The 10,564-nt window shown below is 38.8% G+C and overlaps 1 non-coding gene across 1 annotated transcript; it reads right to left on the bottom strand.

The window, feature by feature from the left end:
- Positions 1–257: 257 nt before the first annotated feature.
- On the bottom strand, positions 258–398 carry LOC132651558 (small nucleolar RNA SNORA48). Its single transcript, XR_009589167.1, has one exon. It is a non-coding gene; the product is annotated as a small nucleolar RNA SNORA48 (small nucleolar RNA).
- Between the last annotated feature and the right edge of the window lie 10,166 nt (positions 399–10,564).

Genomic DNA, 10,564 nt, shown 5'->3' with positions numbered 1-10,564 from the left:
ATACAAAGAAGCCAAAACTTCCAATAGAGTGACATCCTCCAATAACTGGGTGTCTAAAGCTTGCTTGCACTGTGTTGTATGGTGCTAGATGAGGTTCTCTGTGTGTATGATCTGTTTGTATTGTGTGGCACAAGGGAGGTCTGTTGGTATCTTTTCCTGCCTGCACTGAGTAGCACGGTGGAAAACAGGTCTCTGTCTGTCTTCCTACTCCTGTGCTGTGCTGCGTGGATTTTAATTGGTGTGGTTTGGTTTAGTTTTTATGTGTCCTAGGCATAAAACAGCTTTAACCACCAAGCCTGGCTTCAAGCTAGGATAAACAAAGGACTGACATCTTCTCTGCCTCTGAGTGATAAGAACAACACCACCAACCAGCTGTCTCTTTGCCCATTGCAAGGAGAATTTCTCTTTGAATTTCTAAGAAATAAATTTGCTTTAACTACTTAATGTCTCATTATGAATAAAATCTTGTTGCTTTCCTGAAATTGTACTATTGTGAGAAACTGATTGAGTTTCATTGTCTTAAGTCTTCAAACTGAATGTGGCTATAGTGTTCTTAATAAAAATGTTCAGTTAAATATAAGTGGGCATATCAATGGGTTTGAGTTCATTTGGGTTTTTGTTATCATATGTTGCAATCATTTTGAGTGATAAAGGAACTGAAGCCATTGGAAGTATTAAAGATTATCTCAAAGCAATGATTATTACTTCTGTTTTACACACATGTGTGTGCTGCTTTGTGTGCTGCCATCACTACTGTCTTCAAAAACATAATGGATTTGAGAAGCACTCTTTGAACTAAGGGCAAACCTATTAATCTGAGTTAATGAATAAAGAATAGTTTTAAGAATGAAAGCAATGCCCCATATATATGTACCACATATTTTTTTTTCAAGATGCACTATGGCAATTTTATGTTATTCAACTTTAACGTTACTGGCAATACCTCAAAACATCTCTTATTATTGCAATTTTAAAGTGTTATTTCTCTGGTCAAAGAGCTAATGAGAGCTAGAATAGGGTTGTATATGTATACCTTTTCTAATCGTCATATTATTTTATATAAGGTACACTGTAAATATATATATATATATATATATATTTCATAAAACCCCAGAATCTAGAGCATAATCTAAAGGATGAAAGACTATACCTTAAAACTGTGCTTTCTGATTTTAGGTAGACTTATTGAAGAGAATAATAAAACTGCCTAGGTTAAGGGATCTAGTAATTTGTGGTTATCCATATCTATTCTAACTGCACTCAGAATAGAAACCATTGTTTCTAGGTCTATAGAAAATGGAAAATATACATTATTAAATAACATATATTTTACTTTTAGTCTACCAGATTTCTCTGTTTGATTGTTAAACTAAATTTGCTTTATCAGACATACTTAAAGCCTATGACTATGATTTGAGAAAATTGTGAAAGTCTAAATGGGAATGTTCTCAAAATAGACATTTTGTCCTTTTTTTTATTAAAGGCATAATCAACATCACTCTGTAGACAATCTAATAAGAAACTGAACAATGCAGGCATAATGTGAAAAATATGTGCCAGTGTGAACATAAACAAAATATACAAAATAAAATTATTTTTTTCTCCATATTATTTATATATTCTTCCTTTCATTTCCTTTATTTCTTTATATTTTAAAACATCTTCTCATTTTCATCCTTTGTTATAATTAACTTTGTTTTTCCCTCCATTCCTACCACATGAGAAAATCTGTGCTCTTAAACACAAATGCAGTCGTGTTATGTTTATCAATTATGAGTCTATACATCACAGTATCTTGGAAAGCACTTTGAAGTGATTAGACTCTAAGCTTCTGTTTTAATTTAAAGTCATTTTGTTTCTATATAGTAATGAATTGTTAAAATTATTCTAATGTTTTTTTCTGAATATAATTCATTCTATGAGGTGCAGGCTTAAGTATCTGCATGTCATATTTTATGGAAAGTTTGTTTACTTCACATTCAAGTTTATTATGTAGGATTGACAATTTTGTTTCACAAAAATCAGAATTTTCTTCCTCCCATACACTCAACAATAACTGTCCATTCTCCTTATGTGAGCCTATCCAAACGTTGCCCATAGAGGTCTTTGCTGGACGACATCCAGAAGACTCAGGCCAGCATCTTGCTGTTATGATTACAGATGTTCACATTATTGGTGAAAGGTAAAAAAAAAGCAGCCACTCAGAGTTAGCTGCAAATCCCAGCATGCCTGCTTATCTATCTAAGAATCCTAGAAATCTCAGCATGAAAAATCATACCCCCTAGATACATATTAGGCCAATTTACCAAGATAAGGGTTATGATCTAAAACTTTATTTTCATCTATTTAAGTAGGGATAAAAAGCTGTGTTTTGGTCCTAATTAACTTTAACGTGTTTTTTTTCTGATGTATTTAAGCTACATATCAGTTTATGTTCCTTTTTAATTTACAGATTTTCAGAATCTAGATAAAAACTAAAATTCAAAGCTCAAATTTATTCAAAACTTAACTCTTCAGAGCGATCAGAAAAAAAATATTAAAACTGTTTTCAAAGGAGAAAAGCAAGTGAAAATTGCAATGAAATCCAGTGTATAACTACTTATTTACAGGTCATTTTGATCTTATGTCCTTAGTGCCTCTTACAAAATGAGTACTTCACATTCCAGCAATAATTATAAGAAGGACAAAGTAAGTGCATTAAAGTTCTTGATATTGGACCAATGGATATAACTTTTCTATTGGAGACAAAATTTTCTTCCACACATATTTTCATATATTCTTTCATTAATATGACCTTATTTAATTGCAACATTTATAATATCTCTGAAATACTTGACAGTTGATAATAATCTATCTCCCTGACTTATTTCAATTGTGAAAATTATGATTAATTTTGAAAAATGTATTTTTATTTACTTTACATCCTAGTGGTAGCCCTATGCCCCACCCCTCCCAGTCCCATGTTTCCTCTCTCTCCCTTCCCCTTCACCTATTCCTCAGAAAAGGGGTTCTCCCTTTCCCATCCACCCCAGTTCATCAAGTTGCACAAGGATTGAGCATGTTATCTTCCCTTGTGGCCTAGTATGCAGTTCTGTCAGAAGAAAGTGATCAAAAAGTTGGCAGGTGAGTCCTTTTCCTATGCAGTCCCCCCTTCACTTACTAGAGTATTCACTTGAAGCTTAAGCTGCCCATCTACTACATCTTTGTAGGGTGCCTAGGTCTTGTTAACATATGGTTCTTGGTTGTTGCTTCAGTCTCAGCAAGCCCTTCTGATCCCTAGTTATTTGGCTCTGTTGGTTTTCTTGTGGAGTTCCTGTCAACTCTATGTCCTTTTCTCTTTCATTGGTCAATGTTTGGCTGTGAGTTTCAGCATCTGTTTTGAGGCACTGCTGGGTAGAGTCTCTCAAAGGACAACTATGTTTGGCTCCTGACTGCAAGTTTAGCAGACCATTATTCATAGTGTCAGGGGTTGGCACTCTACCAGAGAGTAGGTCTTTGGTTGGGCTAGGCATTGGTTGGTCATTCTGTCAGTCTGTGCTCTATCTTTACACATGCATATCTTGTACACAGGGTAAATTTGGGGTTGAAGTTTTTGTAGGTGAGTTGGAGTTCCCTTCACCCTGTGGAAGAATAGTCTAGTTAGAAGGTGTCTTTATGGCCTCTGCTACTAGGAGTCACTGGTTGAATTCCCCTCATATCCTCTCAGGGATCTACCCTGAGTTAGATCAGCATCTTGTCACAGAAATACTCCCACACTCTGTTTTCTTTTCTTTATATGACTTCTGACCTCTTAGCCTTGCTCTCACCAGGTCTGACCTCCCCCTCCCCCTTATTAACTCTCTAAGTGTGTGCCCTCTCTTACCTTGTTCCCTCTCCTCAGCCACTACCTCTGTCGATTCTAGCTCCCCTTGCAAGTGAGATATTTGAAAAAAATGTATAAAACCTCTGATAGATTAAGGTATTATATTCATTCGTTTTTTATTTTAATTTATTAAAACTTATACACTTTACATCTTGGTCACAGTCCCATCCCTTATCTCATCCTGGTCCCACACTCCCTCCTTCTCCTCCCTATGCCTTCCCCAGGCCTCGGGGAAGGGGGGAACCCTCCTTCACTAACAAGTGACCTCAGCCTATACAGTCTCATGAGGATTGGCTGAATATTTTTCCTCTGTAGACAGACAAGGCCACCCCACCTAGAGGAAGTGATCAAGGATTCCACAACAGAGTCCATGTCAGAGACAGCCACCTGTCCCTTTAGTAAAGGACCCACATGGGGACTGAGGTGCTTAACATTCATTTTTCAGTTATAGGTTTTATTTTCTATAGATTCTTGATGACCTCAAAAATATGTAATTTTCACTATGTTAATCCTACCAATCCATGAGAATGGGAGATCTTTCCATCTTCTGATATCTTTTTCAATTTCTTTCTTCAGAGACTTGAACTTTTGTTCAAATATGTCCTTCAATTGCTTGGTTAGAGTTATACCAAGGTACTTTATGGAACTAGTGGGCTATCGGGAATGGTGTGGGTTCCCTAATTTCTCTCTTAGCCCTTTTGTCTTTTGTATACTGGAAGGCTACTGATTTTTTGAGTTGGTTTTGTATCCAGCTACTTTGCTGAAGGTGTTTATCAGGTGAAGGAGTTCTCTGATTATATTTTCAGCATCACTCATGTATACTTTGTATCATCTGCAAATAGTGATATTTGACTTCTTACTTTCCAAACTGAATCCCTTTCATCTCCTTTAGTTGTCTTATTGCTCTAGCTAGGTCTTCAAGTAGTATATATGTTGAAGAGATACAGAGAGAGTGGGAAGCCTTGCCTTATCCCTGATTTCAGCAGGATTGATCTAAGTTTCCCTCTATTATTTTGATGTTGGCTATAGGCTTGCTGTATATTGTCTTTACTATGCTTCACTATGTGTCTTGTATCCCTGATTTCTCCAAGACTTTAAATATGAATGGGTGTTAGATTTTAATCAAATGCTTGTTCTGCATCTAAGGAGATGATAATGTGTTTTTACTCCTTTGTTTGTGTATATGGTGGATTATATTGATGGATTTCTGTATGTTGAGTGAACCATGCATGCCTGGGATGAAGCCTACTTGGTCATGTTAGATGATATCTTTTATGTGTTTTTCGGTTCAGGTTGTAAGTATTTTAGTGAGTATTTTTGCATCAGTGTTTATTAGAGAAATAAATCTGTGTCTTATTTATTTGTTGGGTTTTTGTATGGTTGAGGTAACAAGGTGATTGTGGCTTCATAGAATGAGTTTGGTACTTTTCATTCTGTTTCTATTTTGTGGGTACCCCAGTACTGGGGACAGGAAATGTTTCTGACATGAACTCAGTGGCTGGCTCTTTAATCACCTACCTATGAGGTCAAAGAGGAAGACAGTGCAGCCAGCCCTGATATGAACTGGTAGTCTAGGGTCAGAGGGAAGCCCCCTCTCCTAACAGTGGACTTGGGGAGAGGCATGAGAGGAGATGAAGGAAGGAGGGTGGGGTCAAGTAGAAACAATGGATGGGGCTATAGCTGGTATACAAAATAAATAAACTATAATTAATAAAAATAAATTAATTTTTAAAAAAGAAAAAATAAACTCATAAAACATAAAAATATGTTGTTATATTTTGAAAAATACATAAGAATTTGTTTATTTGTTTTTTTTTTTACAATCTACTCATTGTATATCCCAGTGCTAGCCCCCTCCTCAGTTCATCTCTGTTCCACCCTCATTCTTTCTTCAACCATGTCCTATTCCCCTAGTCCACCGAAAGTGGGAGGTTTCCTTATCTGCCATCTGACCATAGCTTATCATGTTTCATCCAGACTGCCTGGATCCTCTTCCTCTGTGGCCTGGCAAGGCCTCATCACCAGGGGAAAGTGATCAAAAAGCAGGCAAAAGAGTTCATGGCAGAAACAATATCTGTTCCCACATGGAAACTGAGCTGCCAATAGGCTACATCTGAGCAGGGGTTCCAGGTTCTTTTCATGCAGGGTCCTTGATTACTGCATCAGTCTGTGCAGGACCCTCTGGGCTCAGAATTTTCAGAAGAGGGTCAAAGCAGATGCGGAGACTCATAGCCAAAAATTGGGAAGAGCACAGGGAGTTTTAGAGAAGAATGAGGAGATAGAACGACAGGGAGGTGACAAGAACCCCACAAGGAGTCCAACAAAATAAGCATTATGTGTGTACTTTTTAAGGTGAATAAGCCAATTTATCTGAAATAAATACTGGGAAGAAATTTAAAACTTAAAAAATTTACAGCTCTGTAGTTTGAAAAATCTAGAATTTATATTCTGAATATAAAAATACTCAGAAGACATTTATTGGAAATAAAATTATTTATTTTTATTGTAATCATAGAGATTTAAACTTACTAGAAAACTTAGAAAATCCTTGATATCTCCCTTAAAATAATCTACACCACAAAGACACATAAAATATTGTTTAATGGGGGATTTGGCAAGGTGGTGGCACCGGGACAACTCTCCATCTGACCCGCAGCACAGCAAGATCAGCACAGTGACCAGTAGTCAGAAATAACGGCCCTAAAGCAGAAGTGATTGTTGTTTCCTAGGTGAGAGGATACCCCACAGTGGGGAATTCAATCAGCTTGAACTCACCCAACTAAACCTAGGAAGAGATCCCAGTTCCACCAGGCACTTTGTCATTAGCCCAGAGCCACATGCCAGTGCACTCTGATCACTGTCCCAGACTCAACTGTGGGCACCACAACATCAGAGACAGGGATTTCCAATCGAAAGATAACTCCACGTGCAGGAAACAATTAGTACCGACCTTAGGTCACCCCGACATTCCCTGGAATAGACTCAGGTTTCTGCAGGTGCCCAGAGCCAGAGCCGGGGACGCAGGCACCAGCACAGAGTCCTGCCTGGGCACCTGACTTGCTACACCAGATAGAACTGTGGACCCCAGGGCACCAGAGACTGAGTTTCACTGTCGGGTGGAAACCCACAGGGAGGGGAATGGCTGTTCTGATCTCAGAGCACTCAGTGGACACCACCACTCTGAAAAGGTCTCAGAAAAAATTACCCATTTTTGGCAGATGCCCAGGTACCCAATCCCCAGAAAAGTAGAAAGACAGAGCCATGTAAGGCTGTGCCTGCAGGTTCTACTCGCCATCACAGACAGAAAGGCTGTCCCCAAAGCAAAGACTGGGTGTCCCTTGCAGGAGGAAACCCCACATTGGGGGGATCATCAGGTCCAACGCTCAGGACACCCATCTCCAAAAGACGTTCTGGATTCACACAGACACTAGGCTCTAGCCTTCTACTGCTAGCATGAGTGCCCTGCTCACCCACTATTACTGAGTACCACTAAGGCACTGGGGCACACAGCTGCATCCTCAGACCTACAAAAGCCAGAGCACCATTACAGCAGCCCGCAGATACTGCTCCAGGGTTCAACCAGTTACCACTAGCTAAACTGACAAAACTGTGGGAATCCCTGGTTCTTCAAGAGGGCTGCACCCAACGGTTACACCTTCAGAGAAACAGCTCCTGCTCACTAAATTCAGAGCAAGAAACCCAGCAGCAGGGCAGCAATCACCAGGACATCTCCTGTTGAGAGGAGAGCTTTCCTGAACACCACAGTTACCACATAGGTCCCTTCACGTGAAGTGAACTGTGACAATTCCTGAGAAGCACCATCATTCAGTTGACTATACCCAAAAAGCAGAGGAGAACTTCAGAACCCCGCCAAGTGGATTCTTTCCACCCCAGGACCCAGCAGGCACCAGAAATTAACAGACAACACCTGAGACAGAGAGATAGGTAGAGGCCAGCAGAAAAGCACAACCAACAAAAGTCAAAGCAATATGGCATCCCCAGAACTCAGTTATCCAGGGTCAAGTAGCCCTGGACACCCTAACATAAGTGAAATTTAAGAAGATGACCTTACATCTATGCTTATGAAAAGGTTAATGGAGGAAGCATAAAAAAAAAGCATAAAGAATTAGGGGAAGATATAACAAAACAGATTATGGCTGTCTGTAAAGAAATACAGGAAGATGCAGCCAAACAGTTTGTGGCTTTCAGAGGAAATGATTAAATCACTGAAAGAAATAAAAGAAACAGAGGAATGTTCAAACAAACAGCTGAAGGAATTGAAGGAAAATACAGTCAGTCAGGAGAAGGAAATCAACAAAACAGTTCAAGATCTGAATAATAGAATTGGAAGAATTAAAGAAAACACAAATGGAGGAAATCATGGAGTGGGAGAACCTAGGAAAGAAAACAGCAACTACAGAGGTAAGCATAACCAACAGACTACAAGAGATGGAAAAAAGAATCTCAGGTGTGGAAGATACAATGGAAGAAATCGATGTATCCTTCAAAGAAAATAATAAATCTAAAAAAATTCCTGACACAAACCATCCAAGAAATCAAAGACAATATAAAAAAAACCAAAACCTAAGAATAATAGGAATAGAGGAAAAAGAAGATTCCCTGCTCCACGGCCCAGAAAATATTTAAAAAAAAATCATTGAAGAAAATCAATCCCACTGAAATCAGGGACAAGGCAAGGCTGCCATTCTATCTGTATCTCATCAACATTGTTCTTGAAGTCCTTGCTAGGGCAATAAAGTGTTGAAGGAGATCAAGGGATACAAATTGGAAAGGAAGAAGTCGAAGTATCACTATTTGCAGATAATATGATAGTATACCTGAGTAACCCTAAAAATTCAATCAGGGAACTTCTACAACTGATTAACATGTTCAGCAAAGTGGCTGGATACAAAATTAACTCAAAAAAAATCAGTAGCCCTCCTGTATACAAAAGACAAAAGGGCTGAGAAAAAAAATAGGGAAACAACAACCTTCACAATAATTGGCCACAAATGACATAAAGTACCTTGGTGTGAACCTGACCATGCAAGTGAAAGACTTGCATGAAAAAAATTTACAGTCCCTGAAGAAATAATTAGAAGAAGATATAAGAAGACAGAAAGATTTCCTATGCTCATGGCTTGGCAGGATTAACATAGTAAAAATGGCCATCTTACCAAAAGCAATCTACAGATTCAATGCAGTTCCCATCAAATTACCAACACAATTCTTTACAGACTTTGACAGAAAAATTTTCACCTTCATATGGAACAACAAGAAACCCAAAATTGCTAAAACAATTCTCTACAATAAAAGATCTTCAGGAGGTATCTCCATCCCTGATCTCAAGCTGTACTATGGAGCAACAGTACTAAAAACTACATGGTACTGGCATAGAAACAGAATAGTGGATCAATGGAACCTAACAGAAGACCTTGACATGAATCCACACACTTAGGGACACCTGATCTTTGAAAAAGATGCCAAAACAATTCAATGGAAAAAAGACAGCATCTTCAACAAATGGTGCTCATCTAACTGGATGTCTACATGTAGAAAAATGCAAATAGATCCATACTTATCACCCTGCACAAAACTAAAGTCCAAGTGGATCAAAGACCTCAACATAAAACCAGACACTCTAAACCACTCAGAAGAAAAAGTGGTTAAGATCCTTGAACTCATTGGCACAGGAGACATCTTCCAGAATGGAACACCAATATCACAGGCTCTAACAGCAACAATCAATAAATGGGACCTCTGTAAAGCAAGGGACACTGACATCAGAACAAAGTGACAGCTTACAGATTGCGAAAGGATCTTCACCAACCCTTTATCTGACAGAGGACTATTATCCAGTATATATAAAGAACTCAAGAAGTTAAACATCCTGGTAGAATTTACTGTGACAATGGCCACTCTCAGCTGCTCCATCATAGTATCGAATTCTCCAGTCCAATTACCTAAAATATAGCTCGACAATTGTTTAGACAGATTTGCAGCACAGGAAAAATTCTCATGTTGTATGCTAGTGACACAAAGTCCAGCATACTTTCATTGACAGCCTTCTGCCTTCCACCTTCCCGATGGTGAGTGCTCTCTGTCACGAACAATTCCACATTTGGCTAAGGCTGAGGATCTGGCTTGCTTCCATGTATGTGGACCTATCTGCATTGCCCACGTGGCACGCCTGGGTTGGCTACCCAGAGGCTATTTAAGCTGTGGGCTGGCTTTCCCCAGGGTCCGAGGATTGTTCAAGGTTCCTGAATAAACTGCATTGAAAAAAAAAAAGAAGTTAAACATCAAAAAATCATGTAATCCAATTAAAAACAGGAGTACAGAGCTAAACAGAGAATTTTCAATACAGGAATATCAAACAGCAGAGAAACACTTATAGAAATTTTCAACCTCATTAGCTATCTGGGAAATGCAAATCAAAACGACCATACGATTTCACCTTATACCCATGAGACGGGCCAAGATCAAAAACTCAAGAGACAACATATGATGGAGAGGTTGTAGAGAAAGGGGAACCCTCCTCCAATGCTGGTGCGAATGTAAACTTGTGCAACCACTCTGTAAATCAATCTGGCGCTTTCTCAGACAACAAGGAATAGCACTTCCTCAAGATCCAGCTATACCACTCTTAGGCATATACTCAAGAGAGTTTCAAGTATACAGTAAGGACATTTGCTCAACCAT

The sequence above is a fragment of the Meriones unguiculatus genome (genome assembly GCF_030254825.1).
Source record: "Meriones unguiculatus strain TT.TT164.6M chromosome X unlocalized genomic scaffold, Bangor_MerUng_6.1 ChrX_unordered_Scaffold_31, whole genome shotgun sequence".
In the NCBI taxonomy this organism is placed as follows: Eukaryota; Metazoa; Chordata; class Mammalia; order Rodentia; family Muridae; genus Meriones; species Meriones unguiculatus.
This window is presented reverse-complemented; position numbering and strand designations above follow the sequence as displayed.